Raw genomic sequence first — 22,109 nt, 5'->3', positions numbered from 1 at the left:
AGAGAGGAGTGAGCAATGACAATGCCCTGGGTGTGCAAAGGAGAATATTCTTATATGGAGCCTATTCTGGAGTAAGAGTAACGGCTCAGCATCCACGCTTTGGTGCGGCTGACGACCCACCCTTCCCTACCAATACCCACACGCTGCTTCCCCTGCCACTCACCCAGCAGCCGATTATTTTTGGCTCAGGGGATTTCCTGGGCCTGGCACAGCTTGTCTGCTTAGCAACCCTCAAAAGAACTCTTTTCCAAGGGCTCGTCCAGCCTCCCCTTGAACCCACAAAAGCTCCAAACCCTCATCATACTTTGGCAAGGATCCCACAGGTCTCCTCCCCAAGGAGCAACAAACCATCCCTCTTGTTAGAGCACAACCTGACTTCACCAAGCACTCAATCCCCACCCGCCTTCTCTCACACAATACCACAGGCTGCTAATCACATCCTCCAAAGTTCTATCTTTCCTAGAGAATTGTGGCTCACAGCCTTTTCTCCCCCCATTTTTTAAGACAGGGCAGAGCAGCACAGCTGCAATAGTCTCCTCTTTGTTGCATGTATGGGAGCAAAGGGATCGTCTCCTGTGGCATGAAGGAACAAGAGTGAGTTCCCTTCTTGCCTTTCCACTCCCATGGGGACATCGATAAAAGCTGCTCTCACAGTTCATTCAAACACAGAGCCCAGAGGAACAGCTCGAGCGACCCTGAACAGACAAAATCAGATATTTCCAGAGTGTCTCCTTGATTAGTAAGCCACTTAATTTATGTGATCAAATATAACGATCATCCTTCTGCATTCATTTAGCCCTTGCAGAGCTTTTACAGGCACATATCCTTGTTTAGCAGCAGAGCTGGGAGTATAAAGAAGGTACCACAGCAAAATCAAATCTGCTTTGGCAAATCTGGGAGAAAGAGGCAGGAAAAATGCAACAGAAAAGCAAGTGAGGGTGCGTGCTGGGGGGCCAAGCGGGCAGCTGGGAGGAGATAAAGGGAAGCAAGCAGGCAGCTGCTGCTGAGCCCCCCTCCTCCTTCCCTTCCCTCTGGGGCACACTATTAACACGGTGACACAATGCTGTCCCGGCCGCACTGCTGGCAAGCATGAATATGCATCAGACATTATGCAGCAGAGTCTGGCGCATGCTGCTGATTTATAGGACAGCTAAACAAACCCCCTCCCACCCAGCACACAGCCACCACGCTCTGCAGCGATAACACTGCACTACAGAGCTGCGAGGTGGGTGCTGAGCAGAGATCTCAGGCAGCTGTGCATGCAGCCATCTGACAGCCGAGGTGGATGGGGCTGCAGGCAGGCAGAGCCCACCGGTGTTGTGCATGCAGTCCCAAGCAACTATCGCACAACAGCATTTTGACAGAGAGACAAAGAGGTCTGAAGGTTAAGGCACGAGATCTGTGTTTGGATTAGGACATCTCCCTGCTGGGAAGGGAGGAGTCTCCCTCTTTTGGCTGTGGAGTGAGGGATAAAGAGACGCAGGGTCTCCAGCCAGCACTGGAACAGGTTGCCCAAGGAGGCTGTGGATGCCTGGAGGCATTCAAGGCCAGGCTGGATGTGGCTTTGGGCAGCCTGGTCTGGTGATTGGCAACCCTGCACATTGCAGGTTGAAACTAGATGATCATTGTGGTCCTTCTCAACCCAGGCCATTCTATGATTCTCTGATATGCCTTGCAGGCATCACAGCATGGACATGATGGAACACACTCCTCCATCTCCGGCAGGGTTTGGTCTTGCAGCTCTCCCAACCCCTGAGAACTCTCAGTGCAGCGGACCAAGGAAATAACTCCATTCTGCAGTGAGGAACCCACAGCAATGAAGTGTTACTGTCACATGGGAAGCTTTGGTTGAAGCTGTGCATTTCTGTACCCCTAAGTTCTTGCTTTTGCCACAAGACGGTGCTTCCTGTCAATGGCTGGGGTTGACCATGCAGAGGACAGAAGTAGGATCATTCACAGTCTCCAGAATGGCACCACAGGCAAAAGCAGGAGGTTTCCTTCCAGAATCTCCTTGAAAGCCTGCAGCAACAGGCTCACAGCCAGAATCCAAAGGCACATGAAGGTTGGGAAGAAACCCCCAAAAAGTGAGACACCAAAACAACAAGAGATGTGGCTCCACCTAACCCCAGTAAAGGCCACAAGTAGGTCCAGAGCTGGCATCTCCAATGCGCTGTCTGAGGCCATCACACCCCAGAGACCCTGCAAGTCCCTACCTCTTGGACTCAGCTTTCTTGTTGCTCTACATAGAGCAACCAATCAGGAAGAAAAAGGCAACAGGTGGCTTTGAGGGATGAGCACAAAAACAGCAGGAAAAGGTGACATGCCTTGTGCCCACAGACTGAGCTGAGACACACAGCTGGATGTTTCTGCCAGAACAGAACCAGCAGGCTTGGGGAGAGCAATCTGCTGAACAAAAAGATAGGTAAGTTGTCTGGCAAAATTAGCACACAGCATAACATGCTTGGTACAAGCGTGATGTTATTCACATTAGCAAAATGAAGTAGGAAGCAAGAGGGCTAACGCACTGATCTTAACTGGCACGGTCAGATTTCGCATGCACAAGGACCAGCATGCTTTCTTTCACTGTATTGTTAATTATCAGCATAGGCAATCATACTTTAAAAAAACAAAAAAAAAAAAGGAAGAGAAGAGAAGAGAGAAGAGAAGGACTTTTGAACTTTGAACTGTAACACACTTCCCATTATAAACACGGTTAAAAAACTGCATTCAGCCTGGCTCAGCTCCCAGCACATGAAGTTCCTTAGGACAGTATAAGCAATGTCAAAATGTGGAAGGTGTCACAGGATTCTTATGGATCCCCAAATGATCTTTTTCTCTTTTTCTCTCTGCAGTGGAAACCAAAGCCAGCCCTGGAGCAAGATCTCATCCTGTTGGCTGTTTTCCAAACAAGAAAAAGGGTTCTTATACCAAAGTTTCAACTTATATTTTGTCCTTCTTTAGCTCTGGTATCCCTGCCATCCAGTCAGCAGTCAAATCCTCATCTTTTGAGGCCATGGTAAAAAGCATCATCTCTTCAGCGAAGCCACCTGATCTTATTGGTTTTAATTTTCAACACTTGGTGCACTTAAGCCTCTCAGAATCTCCATACAGAAGCAAGGTAGACCCTCACATCTCCTGGGAAATGAAGGACTAGAAAGACACCTTCATTCAGCCTGGAGGCATAGGGAAAGCCAGCAGAGCCACCAGGAAGGAGCTGCAGAAATGGTAACATTCAAAGAAATGAACCGCATTTCAATGCTAGACTTAAAACAAGTTTTGAAATCTCCTAATTACTCCAAACTCTACCTAAGCATCCCCTTCTTTTCCTTAGCATTCCCAAGGATGTGCAGAGCCTTCCCGAGGAATTTCTGCAAGAAGAGTGACAGAAAAAAGCCTGTAAGTGTTACAAGGGAGTCTCTAGGTTTGCCCACCCTAGTGGAGGTGAGGGAATCTGTTAGGTAATGCATAGGCAACACAAATGGAGGAATTGCTGCAGTAACAATCATGCTGACTCCTAACAATGTGGCTTTGGTTTAAAATATAATTTTAAAAATAATTGTAAATAAACAAATAAAATGACCTTCCCTTCAGTCCAGTGGGAAAAATCCAAGCAGCTCCCCTCAATCCCCCACAAGATAATAATGCTTCATCACTGTAAGTAAAATCTACCACATTGGATATATGCTATTCAAGTATGGGTTGGGAAGACCTGTTATATGACCTAAATCGCTCTGCAAGCAACCAATGGGAGCATCTAATACTGTTACCCTTTCCTATCAGTCCCCATCAGTCTGCAAACCAGCCCTGATCTTTCACTGCACTGCTTACCATTGTGTTCAGTACCTGCCCTCACAAACACCAGTGAAGATGCAGGGGCTGAAGCTTCACCCTGCTTTCTGGAAGGGGTTTTGAAAGCTCATGGCAACAGAAACTCCTATGAGTACCTTGGGCTGCAGCCCATGGCAGCACCAACAAGCTGGTGCTGTGTGTGGCCTGAGTTTCCTCTCCAAATATCCTCACCACTGCCCTCAAAAAGTTGTCCATGGTGCCTTTGCTGACCTTCCAAGACCATGAGGGCACTTCTAGAGTTAACAGCAAACAACAGGGAGAACTGGGTTGTTCTCCCTCAGGTAAGAAAAAGAAAACAAGAAAATGAGCTGATGTGAACTGGTGCTGCTGAAAACACAACCCGGACTCATCCGATGAGGCATGCTTCCTTGCTCCTGTCACGACACGATCCATCTTGTGAGCCTCACGTTGGGCTCAGAAATTACTCATCAGATATGGAAATGAGCCCTCTGAGGAGCCAGTCAGTGAGAACAGTCACAAAGTCTTTGCTTTTGAACAAACAGAGTTTGGGTTTGGGGACGTGCTTTGCTCGTTTTAAAGTGAATGGAGAACAACCAAACTATCTCCAGCTGGGGGCTATACTTTACGGATCCACTTCTCTTGAAATGTTTGTTAGAAGGACACAGTGCTCCTTCCTTGGAAAATAAGAATAACTTCAGAGATTCGGACTGAACTGTGATTCCTTATGGTCTTGCCAGTATCATTAGGGGAGACACGAGTCACCAGCAAGGTCAGGGAAGCAATGATGTCCTGATGAAGACTCCCTGCTTCATCTGGCAGCAGCAGACTTCACCAGTAGGACTCCTCAGGGCTCTTGAAAGAAAGTACAGCAGTTTGTCGTGCATAGACATTATTCACACCTAACTGGAATTAAACTGCTTCTTATTTCCCCTTTAAATCCTCTCATATTTTCAGAAAGCACCTCCCCTGAGGACCAAGTCTGTCCATACAAAGAACCTTCAAAGCCATGGTGTGGTATAGGGAGTACAGTTTCTACATAGCTCTCATTGTTCCCACACAGGAACTTCAACTGAAACATTAAAAAAAAAAAAAAAAAGAATTGCATGTTTGCTAAAAGCTTTTTTTAAATAGAAGAAGCCCACAGAAAGCCACCAGCTTGCATGTCAAACAAGCTAACTTTAACTTGAAATGCTACTTGAGCAAAAATAGATGCTGCACTGTTCTGCAGAGTGAATATATTAATGGAAGAGGAAAATTCATCCTGTAACAGCAGGGAAAGCATTGAGCTCTGAAAGCTGGAGCTTGTCAACTGACCCTCAGAATCTATCCTCAAAAATTTGGGCTAAACATTGTTCTGCTCTGACTCAACACCCTCTGTCAGGGGCTGATTAGGATCTAGACCCTGGACTCAATAAACCCCCATCAATCGACTATCTTTTGTAAAATCATAAAATCATAGAGGCTCAAAATGACCTCCAAGATCACCAAGTCCAATCCTCAACCCACCCCCAACATGCCCACTGACCACGTCCCTCAGTGCCACATCTCCATGGTTCTCAAACACCTCTGGGGATGGTGACCCTACCACCTCCCTGTGCCAACACATCATCACTCTTTCTGGGAAGAAAATTTCACTAATATCCAACCTGAACCTCCCCTGGAGCATCCTCAGGCTGTTACCTCTTACCCTATTACTGGTTACCTGGGAAAAGAGGCCATGGATGCACCTCTCCTGTCCCACCTCTGATAAGACTCACGTGCCAAGCCAGAGCTGGTTGGCTGGACCTGGGCTCTTGGTGCCCTAGGACAGGGTGAGAATATCTTGGGACACCACCATCCATCCATAAGGTAGATGCCTATTTACAGCCCGCAGAAGGATGAAGTTCTGCTGGCCTGTCACAAGTCATACTCTGTTCACCTTCAGTATCACACAATACTTGAAGAAAAGCAACCAGCACAAGCTCAGTATATTCCAGAAAAAAACAGCAGACCTCAGGCTACATGGAGATTACTCATGGTTTTGCTGCTGTACCTAAAACAAAGTGTGCCATACAAGAAAGCTGTCCAGGTATAGACATCTTCTGGCTCTGCACCTGTACTAATGTGGTGAGAATTACCCTTTTCTCCCATGAGCTCAGGACAGAATTCGCACAAATACCCCAAACCAAGGGCCATGTTAGCGTCACACACAGCTGTAACAAGAGGTCTGTGTGTATTCTTATCACAACGTCTTAGCTGAACGAGGCAAGGAAACAACACTGCAGGTCCTTATTGGCAAAGCACCAGGTTCCGATTCCCTCAACGACATCCCGCTGTGACGGTCCAAAAAGCGAGGTGGCTCCATGCTGCTGCTGAGCGCCGGAAGGAATGCCGACGTGCTGGCACTGCCAGGCCCAATGGGCACAGGCTTGCACCAGGCTGAGCTCACTGGTGCACATCCCCAGTGCCACGACCTGTCTGCTCCCTGCCCGCAGCCACCGGCACGCAGCACTCCTGGCAGCTCTCTGAAGCCGCATTTGCAGCGACATGTTGCTTCTGAAGGAAAACCACAACGTGCTCGTTTCAAAGCAACCAGCTGATGAGGAACAACAACAGGGAGAGGGGAAAAAAAAACACCTGGCACCACTCCTCCTTCTCTCTCTCATGAGAAGCTTATAGTAATTGCAAAGCATGAGAATCTGAGCAAATGCTCTACTTGGGCAACTGGGGCCATCCCTGCGAAAATATGTGCATCTAGGGGCTGTGAGCATTGTGCAACCAGCACGGTACTGAGCCAGATAAGGCAAAGACCTCTCACTGGGCTCCACAGAGATACACTTGTAACTCCACAAAGCTGACTTTGGCTGAGACAAGTTGCTTTAATTTTCACTCCCTCCCTCCAGCCTTCGCAGGGGAAATAATAGCAGCCTACTGCTTATGCAGTTTGAAGCCACCAGACAGTATTTGCAGAGCTGAATCAGAAACCAAAGTAGCCTTTGGTAGAGCATGGGAGGGAATATGGCTTCTCTGCGCTGGGAGCCTTCCTCTCTTGTTGCCACACTAAAGGCTTTAAAACTTTGAGAACATTCTTTTTTGCAACCAAGTTAGCTCTGCTCTGAACACCAACGTGCAACAACTTATTTCATAGAACTACAGAATCATAGAATGGCCTGGGTTGAAAAGGACCATAATGATCATCTAGTTTCAACCCCCCTGCTATGTGCAGAGGCCTTCTGAGGATTACCTGCCTAGATTTAGGTAATGCACATGTTACTTGGGAACTATACAAGAGAAATTAGTTAGGAAGGTCATACCGTTGGGAAAGACTTACAGATCCTGGTTTCTCCCATCAGCTTTCCAATGACAGCACATATGCCTATTGGCTGAGAGAGCCAAGGGATGCTGCTACACATCACCTAGAGACCTACAAATCTGCTTCAGACAAGGCAGTAAGTGTGCTGCCAGTGGCAAAAAATAACAAACAGAGAGCACGGTTCTGTAGCAGTACATCCTGCAGCAGAGAGGCTGCAGATGCAACTAGCACAGAAATGCTCCCAGGATAGAACCCAGGTTTTGCTCTCAGCAATGACTGCACAGCAGCACTCTGCAGGCAATCCCAACAGGCTGTGCAGCAAGCTGCTAGCTCCAGGCTCTCCTTTTGGAAACCAAAACCCAGAGGTAATATCTCTTCGAGCCCTCGCTGTTATTTCCCCCATGTGGCAAAACCAAGAAGCATCTACTGTAGATGAGCAAGGAAAAGGGGCAGGCACATGCCGCTCAGTGTTACAGATGATGCACCTGCTGACCTGCAGGATCTGCAAACAGCAGGCAGAAAGCCCATGTGCAGCAACTGCAGGGAAGCAGCAAATGCTGGATACTGTGCCAGATGCCTCTCTGCCAGGACACTCCTCAAACACGGCCACTATTTATTGTACCAAAGTTCAAGAGGAGACGGATAGCAGTAAAAATACAGGAGCTAAACACACACTGTGGGTCTCAACTACGAGGCTCTGATGCACCTTCCTTCCTGAACCAAAGCCTTCGGAAGGTTTTCACACAACCTCCCTCTTGGCTATGCAACCACCTCTGCCCCCTAAAAGCCAGGGCTGTAGAGCAGAAGAGCTTGTCCTGCACACGTGTAGCTGGGTAGGGCAGGGAGAAGTCAGGTGCCTTGCAAAGACAGAATATACCATATAACAGAATGTAAGGCACTCTGCTTTTCTCTGCAGCATGCAATGTGTGCTTTCAAGATGGGGTCAGCCAAAAATCTTTCCCCTAACAAATTTTCTGTGATTGCAAAGGCACGGCAATCCTTTTGACATTTCTAGCTCTTACTGGGCTCGTTATGGCTGTGACATTTGGTTTTTTACTGCACAGGTTACACTTACTGTAGAGCAATGCTTTTCTATCCATATCAGTTGCCAAGTCCTAGAAGAACTCCTGTGCAGATTCCTCAACAGTACATTTTAACTGCCTGACAACAGTTCTCATTATTACTGTATGGCTCTTGCAGGCTCTTCAGAAGTCAGCCAGGGCTCTTCACACACTGGTTGAGAACCACAGTCAAAGGGTTTGAAGCAACTATGATGCACACAGTATGCTTCCTGAGGCTCTCTGGAACTGAATGCTGACTTCTGGGTGCCTGAACCTGCTGGAATTAGTGTTTCAGTCATCAAAAAGGTAGGGTACAAAACAATGGTTTTCTAAGAGTTTGTAGGATTTGATGCTAAGCACACAGGCATGATACAGGGTAAGGAGCCTGGCACAGCATCCTGCCCCGCTGTGCACACACAGCAGGCTCCAGGCTCGCTGCAGAGGGACTCAGGATGAGCTCTGCAGGCTGAGCTCTGCAGGCTCTCGCTGCAGACAGGTTCTCACTCCTAAAACACCCGATGCATCATGTTTCTGCCACTGGCTAATTCTTCCATAGGAGAAGGCATGATGGAACAAGTGCTCCAATCAAAGAGGAAACTCAGCCAGTCAAGAAAATCCTCCCCAGGCGACCAGGCTTTATTTCTCCCAGTTGGCTCAGCCTCATTTCTCAGTTCTTTTATGAACAGCTCTCAGTCACCTCCAGCTGCTCCCAGCAGTCTACATGGAAAACAAAACTACAGAAACTGGCTCCACCTTCCTCGCATCCCCATCACCATTAGGGTACCTAACAGTACTCCAGTGTTAGGAGGTGTTGGTTTCACCCACTAAACCCTGGAGCACCCACATCTGTGTGTAACTGCACCCTGTGGTTGCTGTCTGAACGATGTCCTTCCAGCTCTTGGCCAACAAGAAACTGGTTGAATCAGGTTGGATATCAGGAAAAATCTCTTCTCAGGAAGAGCGTTGAGGCAGAGGCACAGGCTGCCCAGGGAGGTGGTGGAGTCACTGTCCCCGGAGGTGTTCAAGAACTGTGGAGATGTGGCACTGAGGAACATGGTCAGTGAGCATGGTGGGGATGGACTTGGTGATGTTAGTGGTCTTTCCAATCTTAATGATCCTATGAAATGAAATGTAGCCTCTTGAGCAAAGAGGAGGGATAGGTTTACCAGATAAGACAACTCGCAGCAAAGACAAGGACAGACTACATTCAGCAGCTGTGCTCTCTCTTTGTGCTACTGCAACCAGCCTCATGCAGCCAGTGGGATTCACCTCACCTACAAGAGAGACACCTACGTGAGAGCCCATCATCTGGAGCCTCTTTGCAATCAATGAGAAGAGACAGGTGCAATCTGTCTGGCTGGTTTCAGACATCTGCATTAGGACGAGATGAAAGCTCTCATTTCCCCTGCTGGGTACATATGGAGGCGAAGGGGAAGCAGCGGAGATGTTAGGCGTCAACATCTAAAGAGATGAACTGCACCCTGATGTTTCTTACTATGCACTTTGCTCAAGCACTTTTCAGAGAGGGATCATCTCGTGTTTCACGCTGCACCCAACATGAAAGCACTCCCAGTCTCCAGGGCCAAAAGGTAATACCACACTTCAGATGGTAAAAAAGGGGCTGATACTCTGAAATACCTACCGCCGAGAGAACTCCGCAGTATTTTCCCTGGAACAATATTCCAAATGGATCCAAGTCATTTCGGGGCCGCTAGCCCAGTGCAGGTCCCAACTCGCCTCTACGTCAGCAAAAAAGGAGTGGGAATAGTCTTAGGGGCCAAGCACTCTGTGCAGTGAGAACTGCAGGGCCCTGCAGGTTTGGCTTTACTGCTGGGAGGGGCAGAGAGGGATGCACACGCACAGCAGGGTTGGGGGATGGCTGCAGAAACGTGCAATCTGCACACACCAGGAAGAGACTTGGGATTTTCAGACCCATCTCTTTTTCGTGACTTCTGAGATATATGATCCTTTGGGGCTGGCAGCACTGGAGCTCAATACAGACGAACGCAAAATAATGAGTCTGGGGGCAGGAAGCCAAATCAGAGAGCACACATTAAGTGGAGCTGTCGTACTGCTAGGCTGGCCAGATGGAGGAGGTATCATAAGATCTGCAAAGCCATCAGCCCCAGTGCTACAGAAAATAAGAAAACTAAGCTCAAACAGGAACTGCAGGCAGAATTACGTCCCTGACAACAGGATGAATGAGGAATAAGTTGCTGCATAAAGCCCTCAAATCAAATAGACAAAAAAGCATAGAAGGAGCTACATGACATTTACCTACCGAAAGGTTCAAAGGATGAAGAGAAGTTTGAATTAGCTCTCTGAAAGGATGACTTCCTGGTGGCAGAGCTTTTTCTTCTGCATCCATCCCAGTGTACGATCACTGCTGGGTTTGTGGGCTCCTACCTTAGATTTTAACCATTATTCCCCCTGTGTCTGAATCCCAATAGGCACCCGCAGAGCCAGCCAAGCTGAGAAGGAGCAACCAGTGGTCCTCCAGCTGCATGTACCAGCTGCCAGGCACAACCCATGTCCACAGCAGGAGCTGTGGGACTATTCTGATTTGTTGGTTGGGTTATTTTTTCCTCCTTCTTTTTCCCCTCCTCAGGAATATAAACTGAAGGTGCACTAAACTGCAAATTGAATAAACTTGTTCTAGGTGCAGACTTTGGAATAAAGGAGAGGTAAACCTGAAGTGTCTTAAGAGATGCTGTCCTGATTGCCAGCCCATGCTCACTGCAGTCAACATCATTTTTCAACTGACTTCAGCAGAATTTGAACGAGACCTTGTAACCTTGTTGCAATGCAATCACAAGCCCTGCCAAAAAACACGTGTTTATTAGCATGCTCTGAAAAAACCCAACCCTCTGTTCAGCTTTTGCTCTCTTCACAAGGAGCACACTCTTCCGACAGCGCTGGTTTTGAGGCCCCTAAACAGGACTACAGAAGCAACTCTATACTTCTTTATTTAAAACTGTGTAACTTCCCCCCTAAAATTCATGCTGGATTTCGTTTGTCTTACAGATGCCTTGTTTTTTCTTAAAAAATGTAGGGACTGCAGGTAGAGAATTTGCACAAATGTGCTGGCAGCTGTAATTCTCAGTCAACTGTCCTGCACCTCTGCTAGTCCCCAACCAGGGACTGGGTGCAGGCACTCCCACGGTCTTTAGACCCTGCAGACCTCACCCACAGTGCCACTATTTATTGCTGAAATCAACAACTGTTAATTCCTACAAAGCATAAGATGAACCAATTGGCTTTCACATGGATCTACACTACAGGAGATTGGGACCTGAAGGGTTTCCCAATGGCAGCAGCAACGTGTGTATTTAAAGCACTGGCTCATGTCACACACCGCAGAACCACCAAGCTGGCTTTCTGAAATCCCATCTCCACACCTGCCCTCTGCCAACAAGGAGCTCACTGCACTGCTGGCTCTGCAGGCAGGGACCTGCTGCATGTATCTTCTCAGCAGCCCTTGGAGCACAGAGCAGTCTCCGTCCCTTTCCTCATCTCCACAGGCAGGAGCCATTCTTCATTTTCCATCTGCAAGCACACCAAAAGACTCATCCTTTATGTACGCATTCAGCAACATAAGTTTCAAAAAAAGACAGTCTGACCGTGGCGTGTTGTGACTCCACCTTTCCTTCTGACTCCACTTGATCTCTAGAGCCAGTCACCACCAGCGTGATGCAGAGCCAAGGTTACAGCCCCATTGTAGAGCCAAAGGAACAAGAAGATAAACCAGAACTCCAGGAGTTACATTTCTATGTAGGCATCTTTCCTCTGCAGCCTCCTGTTACTCACCTCCCATTCTGAACAGCTTTATCATCTGCTCTCCTATGGTTTCTCTGAACTACCCCGGAGGTGACCATATTTCAGTGGCAAATTAAACTGTCACAACACATTCCTCTCCACAGTGGTGTGTGGTGTTTTTTTGTGTTTGTTTTTCTTTTTTTTTTTAAATATGTGAGCCCCAGCTGCCAGAGAATTGTTTTGGATAGATTAGATTAGGTGCCTGGGAAACCAGTTGAAAAAAAGTAAAGATTTTGCTTCTTGAAGAAATCTACCTGCTCCCTCCCAAGAAGTTTTTTATCCAAGAATACTTAGTCAAGTCACTGAACTTTTAGATTGACTGTTCTTTCCATGAGAAATGCCTCTGAGCAGCTGACAAAGAGAGATGGCTCATATTAGAATTACCTGCTACGAGCATGTAGCAAGATTCAAAAGCTCTGTTGTTTGTTTCTTTTAATAGAGCCCTCCTCCCTTCCCCATCCAGAGGGCTACATCGTTTCTTGTCAGTTGCTCCAGTTCTCTTACTATTTTTCCAATCCACAACAGACCAAGAAGCTCCGTTTTACTACATCAATCATATTGATTGTTGTATCAATTGGGTATTGGGTATCAATTCATTCCTGAAGATACGATGCAAACACAAAAGATTTGCACGGAAAGGACATTCACATCTATCTGAAGACCACACAACTGGCTGCTCAGCCAGTGGGCTGGTGAGGGCCTGCACATTCCTCTATGACCATCAGCCACACCACTCCATGGCCTCCTTGCTCCTGTGGGAAGGCAGCAGCATTTCTCCTGACCTGGGTCTCATTCTCTCAAGCCTTTCTTTAGATGTGTTCAGGATGGTCACACGGGTGTTTCTTTCAAGCACGGATCTTTTGAGAATCACAGAATATCCTTGGTTGGAAGGGACCCACAAGGATCGTAGAATCGTTTGAGCTGGAAGGGACCCATAAAGACCATCTGGTCCAGCTCCCCCGCAGTGAACAGGGAAACCTACATTAGATCAAGAGCTCAGAGCCCCATCCTGGCCGACCTGATCATCAACTCCAACTCCTGCTCCACAGAGGACCACCCTCAGAGGCTCAAGTACCAGCCCCATCCACCACATCCCCCCCAGCAGCAGGAGGAGGTAGAAAGCAAAGCAGGGACTTGTGCGTGCTTCCTTGTCCATCAGCAGGCAGACTGGCTGCCAGATGGAGGTCACAGCACATGGCAGTACAGCGATATCCTCCCCCTGCATAGCCCCTCAGGCAGCTATTCCACATCAGGGCAGCTATGATATCATACACGGATACAAGGAGAGACAACAGGAAAGTCAGCTACAGAATTAGCACACACAGATGCTGGACTCCGTCCCATTAACCTTCAAGCAACAGTGATGTTTCATCTACTATCATATTGAAAAGGTTGGCTTCTCAAGCCCACTCTTCTACAGGATGAACTCTAGTACCTCAAGTACTAGTGCAGTGGAAATGCTAAGTCACAGCCTGAAGCAGTGATTAAGCACCTGGTGGGAAGGCAGGGCCAACCCAGTGGAGCTCAGGTGTATGCAATGTACCTGAGTGATCAGAAGGGGTAGAGCCAGGATCCACCCCTTCCCAGACCTCATTTAAAGGTTGGCAGTGAAGGTGAGGGGTATCTTCCTGGAGATCCCTGTGTACCTGAAGCCTTCTGAAGGTAAGCAGTTTATTTCCTTTATTTTTGTACCTACAGCCATTGCATTTGAGCAAACCCTCCTTTGCTGCAGCCTAGGGCCTTGCTACTCTGCTGTTATGTGCTTTCTACCATGTTATGAATACCAAGCACTCTGACCTCTCATCCCTACAGTAATAAAGCCTGATGCAGGAACAGGATATGGGTACTACTGCAACTGCAGAAATACAGAGCTAGAATCGTGCCAGGCAGCTGATGCAGCAGCTACTTGGGTAGCAAAAAGGACAAGTGACTAAATGGATCACATGCAGACTAATTTCATATATTCAAACCTATTTTATACGCATTCCTCTTTCTCTTGGAGCAGACTGTGAATGGAGCTGTACACAAACCACAGAATTGCTGAAGATGATGCAAAGCATCAAAACAGCATCAGCACTGGAGCAAGCCCTGTCTGCTTATGTGATGGCAGTCTGCTGAGCCAACAGACCGCTGATGAAATGAACTCACTTCTTAACAAGCCTCCAAGCAAGACCTCTACTTGCTTTGGACAAAAGTGCTTGCAATGAGATGACTTTCCTTCAGAGACTGTTCACCAGAGCCTGGCTTTCTCAAGGGAAGTGTTGGCTTTGATTTAGGCCAGGCTGGCAGAACAGCATGCATCCCATCCATCCCGTGCTGCATCAGCAATGCCTTCTCTCACAGATCTCTTCTTTCACTCCTCGCTTCTCTTCCTGCAGAATGGGAGCAGAGCACAACCCCCTGGTGTGTGTTAGTTTCTCTCATTTCACTCCTGCTCTCTGGCTTTTTACATCTCACAGCCTTCTCCCATGAACAGGACATCTTCCTCTTTTCACAGGTTGTAGCTCCTCCCAGTGTCTGCTGATCTCTAAGGATGCTAAATAATAAGATGTGGAGGCCTCTTCCCAGAGAACTCTAGATGCAGCTATGTCCCTTCTCTGCATTTGTCATGTTACTGCTCCTACACACATCTAAATTCAGCTCCATCAGCTCTCAAATTTAACTTCAATGTGAGCAGCTTGATTTGGCTTTAGCAATGCAAGAAGAAAATTCCACTTACAGTTCTGCCCAGTGCTATGTATTGCATTGCCAGAGCACTGTCACCCAGCAGGCTCTCCCCTTATAGCAGCTGTACTGCATCAATCCACCCAGCAGAAGGGTCAGCATTGCTCCCAGTAAAGAAGAGTTTTAGTGAGCTGAAGCAACCGTCCAGCCAACAGCAGAGATGGAGTCAGATTCCTGGGTCCCACAAAGTCATCTGTCAGCATCAGACTTGGAGAGCTGGATAAGCTGTTCAAAGAACCCCACTTTGACCTTGGATGCCCAGGTGGGTTGTATATTAATGCAGGTACACCTCAGCCAGCATGGAAATACCAGGATCTCTAGCTGCACACGCTGCAGAATTGTATTCTGGCAGCATGAAGTTGATAACTGATTTTTAAATTATTTTTTACTGAGCTAGTTGTTGAATAGTGCTGGTTCCATGTTAAGGAGAGACCAACAAGCAGGTGGCAATACAGAACAGATCATCTAGAGGCATTTTCCCTCAGATATCTGTAACTATAAACCAACTATTATCAGCTTTGCCCTATTGCCAGTAAATAATTAACTGCAAAAGCATACTCCTCTCAGCCCCATCCTCTCCAATCAATCTGGCTTCAGGACTACATGCTGCCAGGACTGCTCACTACAGCAGTGCACTCAAAGCATTTCACATGACAGAGGAATGGTGTGACTTCATTATTTCAGTGGAGACCTTTCTTTCCCAGTACAAGGGGGTGTCATCATGTAACTCCTGTACTTACAGCAGAAAAGTACAGCATATTTCACTTAGAAGGTGTATAAGTTGCGTGAAGATGTAAAAACAGGTCTGCCATCTGATCCTGGTCATTCTTTTAGAATATAAAGACAGTAGATAATTCAGTCAAAATCACATTAAAAAGGCACAGGGAGAGCACAAGCAAAAATAAGTGCTGGAAAAACACTCCAGAATTGTGGAAACACCCTTCTCACAACAGCCAGAATGCCAGGGAGAGGCAGAGCAGCTCTGCCACTGAGCAAACGTCTTCATACAGTCGCTGGGTTTAGTTCAGCTGGCGACAAAGAGTTCAGTCAAAATCTCCACCAAGGTGGAGTAAAAGGGGAAAATGGCTACATCAGACTCAAAAAGAGAGGCTTAAAAAATGAGGCAGATGAACGAATGTAAGAAAAACCGTGATATACTGAGAGATAACAGTATAGGAAGGAAAAAAATAAGTGAAACAGACACTGAGAACAGCTCAGGAAAAGAGAAACCATGAAAAATTAGAATAAAAAGTAGAAAGACAGTGAGAGAAAAGAGGAATGGGACTGGACAGAGCAGCTGACCAGCACTTAGCAAATGTCATTTGTTTAATCTCATATTTGTCAAATAATTTACTTGCTTAATATTTCTTTTTGGCTTCTAATGAGCCGTAAAGCTGATGAAATATCATTTTGTACAATTAAAAGCATTGAATACATTCGGCTCTTACTGATATTAATCTAATAATACATCTATCTGCTGGCTCTGAGTTTACACTTGGAAAAAAAAAAAGTTAAAAACAAAGCTGGTAATAAATTACAATTAAGTACAAGTGCTTGGGGTGCAACTGGGCTGCCCAAAGCAGAGCAGCACAACACACCTTGAAAGATGGCAAGCAGGGGCTTGGCTAGCATTCCTGCCCATTCCCTTCTTCATCAGGAACTCTACGCAGGGCAGCCTTTGCCTCAGTTTTTACTGTGGTGATTTTTTTTCCCGTGTATTCAACTTCAGAAGGCTCTTTTCACTCAGAAGTGTGAAGTTTTGGATCCCGATGACAAATGCTGTGGACAGCCCAACCTGGATGAGTGGGAAGGCTAGAGGACATCCATACTGTTGGGCTGTCATCTTGGGAATTAGATGTTTGGAAGCTGCACTTCACCTCCCCAAAAGGTTGGGGAAGTTTGGTGGAAGACAGCGATGTGGCAAACGGTGCTTTAGTACTGCTGCTCTCCCAAGGAATGCTTCCTGAGTGCCAGCAGCCCGCTTTTCACCGCTTCTCAGGAGAGCCAAGAAAAGAAATCAAGCTGCAGTTGTCAGCCTGCTTCTTCCTCTCTGGTTCAACAGCATTGTAAGAGTTCCCTCGTGATGGTTTGTGCACAGAACCTCCTTCAGAGCTTCACAGCATCCCCTTTCAAGCGACTCACAGAGCCCACAAAAGAGCCTCCCTTAGGCCTTTGGTCTTGTTTCAACATCATGGCATGAGTGTGACCCCAAATGGAGGTCATTAGAGCTAATTACTAAATCACTTAGCACAAACACAGAAGGTATGACCACACCAATGTTCACGTGGAGATCCGGAGGCTCTGCTGACAGCACCCACCTGGCACAGCCCAGCAATGATAGCCGCCAGCCTGCAGGCCCACCAGCAGGCTGAACTGGGAATTCCCTCAGCTCTGTTTCAGCCTGCTGCTGAAACAACACAGTTTGCGTTGTTAATCAGACCAGGACTGCACCGGAGGAGTGGGCTGCAATGCCTGGCTGCATGAAGGGGGGACAGATGGCTTCACAGCCGCAGCTCTGTTACAAGCACTGCGAAAACCATGCAAGCTTTCATTCTCCAGCTGCAAAACCAGAGCACTTTAGGATAAATATACCAGCAATTCTAACCAAAGCAGCACCCTTATCCCTGATGGTCCGGGTAGCAGGAGGAAGAGCAGCCTCAGCACGGCCCTGTGCTGGCACAAGCAGTCAGGGTGAGCGCATCCCTCCCTGCTCTCCTGCACAGTGCCAGTGTCCGAGGCGCAGTTCTGTGCATGCTTGTGTCAGGCTCTGCAGAAGAGCGCAGCCTATGGGAGCTCGTGCCTATCGGGCACTGCCGGGAGTAACTGCACGGAGCGACGGAGACAACTTCAGGTACGGAACGGCACAGCTCTTCCCAACGCTCCAGCCTCCATCCGCCCTTCTCCAGGCACCCCGGAGCTCGCAGCCCCCCTCGATTCCTCACCGGCTCTTTTGTCTACGGCCGACCGAAGCCCATCCCGCGCGGATGCGGGCGGGCCGAGCCTCCCTCCCGTCCCGCAGAGCCTCCTTCCCACCGGGCCGCCCGCGGGCTCCTCCCCGCGCGGGTGCAGCCGCGCCGCAGCGTCCCTCGGAGGAAGGCAAGCGAAGGGAGGCGCCGCCGGCCCCGCAGCCGCACGCCCCGCGCTCCGCCACCTGCGGGCCGCCCCCGGCCCGGGCACCGCCCGCAGCGCGCCGCGAAGGCGGGGACGGCCCCGCGGTGGGGGTGGGGGGGGGCAGCGCGGGGCGGAGGGAGGCGGCGGCGGCAGAGCCGCGCAGGTGCCCCCGCTCTCCGCAGCGCTGCCCGGGGCCGGGCCCACCCGCAGAGCGGCGGCGCGGAGGGGCGAGCAGGCGGGGCCGCCCGGTGCCCCGCGAACAGGTGGGCGTGCGGCTGCGGCCGCCGTGTGCCCCCCGCCCCGTCCCGTCCCGTCCCCGGTCACTCACCCGGGCGGGATGCGCGTCCTGCGGAGGGCGGCGGAAGTTTGCGGTGGAATAGCGCTGTTTTGCGTTTGGTTTGGGTTTGGGTTGTTGTTTTTTTCTTTCCCCCCTCCTCTCCGGGGGGAAAAAAAACAAACTCGACCACCGAATCGAGCGATTCCCCCCCCCGCCCCTCCACCGCCCGGGGCTTCCCGCCGCGCTCAGCCGTGCGTCGGACCGGCGGCGAGGTGAAGTTTCCACCGCGGTGGCGGAGGCTCCCCCGGCGTGCCGCGCCCGCCCCGCATTGGCACCGGGCGCCGGGGCGCTCCGTGCCGCCGCCGCCGCCCGGACAATGTGCGTGCGGGGGGAGCGCAGCGGAGCGGGAGCGCGCCCCGCCGGCGGCCGCGGCACACGCCCAGGCTGCCGGCCCCGCCCCGCCGCCACTCACGGCCGCCCGCCGGCCCTGATAGGCGGCCCCCGCCGCCACCGCCCTCCGGGTGGGCTGCGCCGCCCGTCAATCATCCACCACGGCCCGCCCACCCGCGGCCTGGCTGTGGGGCGGTGGCGCTGCGGCCGGCCGGCCTGTGGCGCTTGGGGCCTGTCGCCGACGCGCCGCCTGTGGGGGGCTCTGCGGGCGGCCCCGCGGGTGGGGCGCTCCGACTGCCACGGGGCTCCCCTGAGCCTCCTCTTCTCCTGACTGAACGCTCCCAGTTCTCTCAGCCGCTCCCCGTCAGACTTGTGCTCCTGATCCTTCTCGGTTTCGTTGCCCTTCTCTGGACGCGCTCCAGCGCCTCGATGTCTTTCTTGTAGCAAGGGGCCCCAGACTGAACGCGGGGCTCGAGGTGCGGCCCCACCAGTGCTGATCACCACAGTGCTCCTGCTGACTGCACTGTTGCTAATACGTGCCCAAGCTTTGAGGCAGGACTGCAGAATATGGCTCCAAATAAAGTCTGTGCTCCTGGTACTGCAGAAATGCTGTTCGCTCTGATGCAATTCTCAACCACATCACCACTACTGATTGTTTCCATTAGAAAGGTATCTGCTAATCTGAAAATGGATCTAGAAGCCATTGTTCTAGATACTGCCGTTGACACAGTAAAAAGAAAGCTCATGCCCTGCAGAGCTCAGGGCTGGAACAGATGAAGCAAGCTGTGAGGACACCTGCTGAGAAGCCGTACAGGTTTTTTCAGGTCTCACAGACTGTTGCAGCAGCACAAACGAACCTGCTGGAGCACTTTCTATAAGCCGGAACACAAACAGACAGGTCCGAACAAAGAGGACGAAGCTTCAGCTTACCTTGAGAATATTTGCAGGCTTCTAACAAGACCTCCTGCTTCGGAACAACCTCTCTGTTCTCCACAAAGCCAAGAAGAGCAGCTTGCAGAAACACAGCATCTCTCCCATGCAAGCCAGCAGCAGCGGCAGGCACAAAGGTGATGGGTCTCTTCACAGGCAGGCACACGTACACACGGCGCACCGCCTCTCTGCGCTGCCTGTCTCATCTTGTCTTCACCCTTCTGGTGAGCATGCAGGTACTGGAGCATACAGGGATCTTGCATTTTGCACCCTGCAAGCAAGTTGTTTCTCAGTACCTAAGTGGCCCAGGACTGATCAGGGAGCAAAAGACCCAAATAGGCAGGATAATAGATGAGTGTAGTAGACAAAGCTCTCAGAGAGCAGTGATGCACTGTCATAGGCTGCCCGGAGCAGCTGTGGATGCCCCATTCCTGGAGGCGTCAAGGGCAGGGTGGATGGCACCTGATCTGAGCGACAGCCCTGCCTATAGCTCTGGGATTGGAACTGGGTGGGCTGTAAGGTCCTTTACAACCTCATGCATTCTATGACTCTATGAAAGCTATGGGCGAACCTCATGCTTCTTGGACTTCTCACTAGCCTACATGTAGCAGGACACATCAGAAGAAGGGACTGAAGCTGCCTCTTGCTCATTCTTCAGTGCTGTGATCACATTAGGGCATAAGATACCTGAGGACTACTTGTTGGCAGGCTGCTGAAAGACAGTAGCAGAATCGTCTATTGGTGACTCATAACCACACATAGGGTTGATGACATAAACTTGTGAGGACACTGAGAGTGATATATCTTAAGTATGCCTGACACTACCACCACCCCCCCCCCCCCCCAATCTCTTTTTTGATAAAAAGACAAAGTGCTGGTATAAGTTGCTGCATCTTATGCATCTTTGCATCTCAGCAAAGTTGCTGCAGACAGCATAGCTCCATTGCTTTTGGCAGAGCTAGACGGATTTACACTTGCTGAGGATATAGCTCATTCTGTGCATAACAAATAATTCTTCCTGGTTACATACTTTTTTTTTTTTTTTACCTTTTTTTTTCCTTTTCTTTTCTTTTTTTTTTTTTCTACAGGGGAATGCTTCTAGAAGAGAGAATCCTCTTATTTAAGCACAGGAGCAATGCCGCAGCAACAGCAGTGCAAATTGTACCACAGATAAGCTGGCAAGGTTGTTAATTCTGCTAACTAAACTCCCCCAGTTTGATATCTCCAGCAAACTCCTCTGCCCACCCACAGCTGCCCAGTGCAGCTCCTGTGCTCTATGGCAAACCTCTAGGGAGGTGCAGAGAAATATGCACCTCTCTAGAAATGCTGCAGTGGTACTAACTATTGCAAGCCTTTCTTGTCAGGAAAGGAAGACTAGTCTAACTTTGAGCCCACTGACACACAGTGCAATAAAAAGGAAATGGGAAGAGCATCACAAGATCCTTACTGCCACACTAGTGTTGTCAAAACCAAACCTGCAGTGGGGTTGAAGAGCTGCTCTGTCATTCCAGTGCCTCAGTTTTAACTCATCATCTTCACCAAACTGTAGCATGCATGTAGGAGGCCATAACTCACAGACTTCCTTCTCCCATCAATAATCATGTGACGTTTTAAAACAGCAGTCTAAATTCAGCCCTGGAAAGATATGTTACTGATTTCTGTAAGTGCTGCGACCCCCCCAAAAAATAATTCCTTGATGTTGTCATTTCCTCTTCAATCTCTGCAAGAATGAGGCTAATGTGACATGAAAACATACAAACACAAGTTTGTAACATTGAAACTTATGCCACACACTTAAACAACTGAACTCGCTCATCAGGTCAAGGCTATCCCCAAGAGTTTTGAGATGTTAATCTTTTTTAGAGGTTTCTCTAGTAAGACCACCCAGGTTATTGCCAGCTTGAACTCAACTCTCTTTTGCCCTTAAAAAAAAAAAAAACAAAATTAAAAAATAATTAAAAAAAAAAACATCATGAAAACTTCTTGTGATCATCAATATCACCAGCAAAGCAAACAACTGCACTTTTGTAGCTTCACAGGGATATCTGAATACATCCAAATTTTGCTCTCAGCAAAAACATCTACACGAAGGCCAGCTGAAGGGTATAAGTTCTCAGTAGGCAGAGGGCAGATGAGTGGTGTCAGGTTCCTTTGGCTGTTTTCCTGCATCTTTTGTTCCTTTGCCATATCCACAATCTCACCTAGCTTTGTCCTAGTTACATAGAGTACTTCCTGGTTCCTTCTGTGCCTTTTGTGTTGTCTCTACGTTCACATAGTCTGTTGGTCTGTTTTTCTGGATGCATTTTCTTTCTCTCTGTAATTGAAACTTTCTTGAAGTGTTCAGAAGGAAGATTGTATCAGTGTGCTCTCCATATCATTATCTCTGAGAGCGTGCTGAGAAAAGCAGAGATTCTGACGTGCTTTCCCACAGCACCATATTCTTCATGATTATTTAATTTATTCCTTCTGCAGACACACCAGGCTCAATAAGCCTTCAGGTACTTCTGTGCTGGGATATAGTTCTTGCTCATCTCTTCCGGAGCTTCAGGGATAAGTAGCGTCAAGGCAGAAAGAAAACTGATATGTGACAGAATTTGAAAATTTTGAGTTTTCTAGAGGGTGCAAATTGTTTCCTTTTAGAGCCTGATAGTGTAACACAAGTAACTTGCCATGGCAGCCTGCTTACGAGACAGAAAAA

The 22,109-nt window shown here is 48.9% G+C and overlaps 1 protein-coding gene and 1 long non-coding RNA gene across 4 annotated transcripts in view; one reads left to right on the top strand and one right to left on the bottom strand.

Moving 5' to 3' along the window:
- Nucleotides 1-18,502, bottom strand: part of HRAS (HRas proto-oncogene, GTPase) — a 39,132-nt gene extending 20,630 nt beyond the window's left edge. For both annotated transcript variants that reach the window (XM_048947694.1, XM_048947695.1), the window contains exon 1: nucleotides 18,143-18,502. The gene's annotated coding sequence lies outside the window, so the exon portion shown is untranslated. The remainder of the gene's footprint in view (nucleotides 1-18,142) is intronic.
- LOC125694450 (uncharacterized) lies at nucleotides 6-17,807 on the top strand. 2 transcript variants are annotated; one of them, XR_007377566.1, is made up of 3 exons: nucleotides 6-13,641; nucleotides 13,985-14,382; nucleotides 14,477-17,807. It is a non-coding gene; the product is annotated as an uncharacterized LOC125694450 (long non-coding RNA). The 2 variants fall into 2 exon arrangements; XR_007377567.1 differs by having other exon boundaries at nucleotides 10-13,641; nucleotides 13,985-14,965; nucleotides 16,433-17,807.
- Nucleotides 18,503-22,109: the final 3,607 nt, after the last annotated feature.

The sequence above is a fragment of the Lagopus muta genome, chromosome 6 (genome assembly GCF_023343835.1).
Source record: "Lagopus muta isolate bLagMut1 chromosome 6, bLagMut1 primary, whole genome shotgun sequence".
NCBI classification, from domain to species: domain Eukaryota; kingdom Metazoa; phylum Chordata; class Aves; order Galliformes; family Phasianidae; genus Lagopus; species Lagopus muta.
Note: the sequence above shows the minus strand (reverse complement) of the source record. Positions and strands in the feature narration are given on the sequence as shown.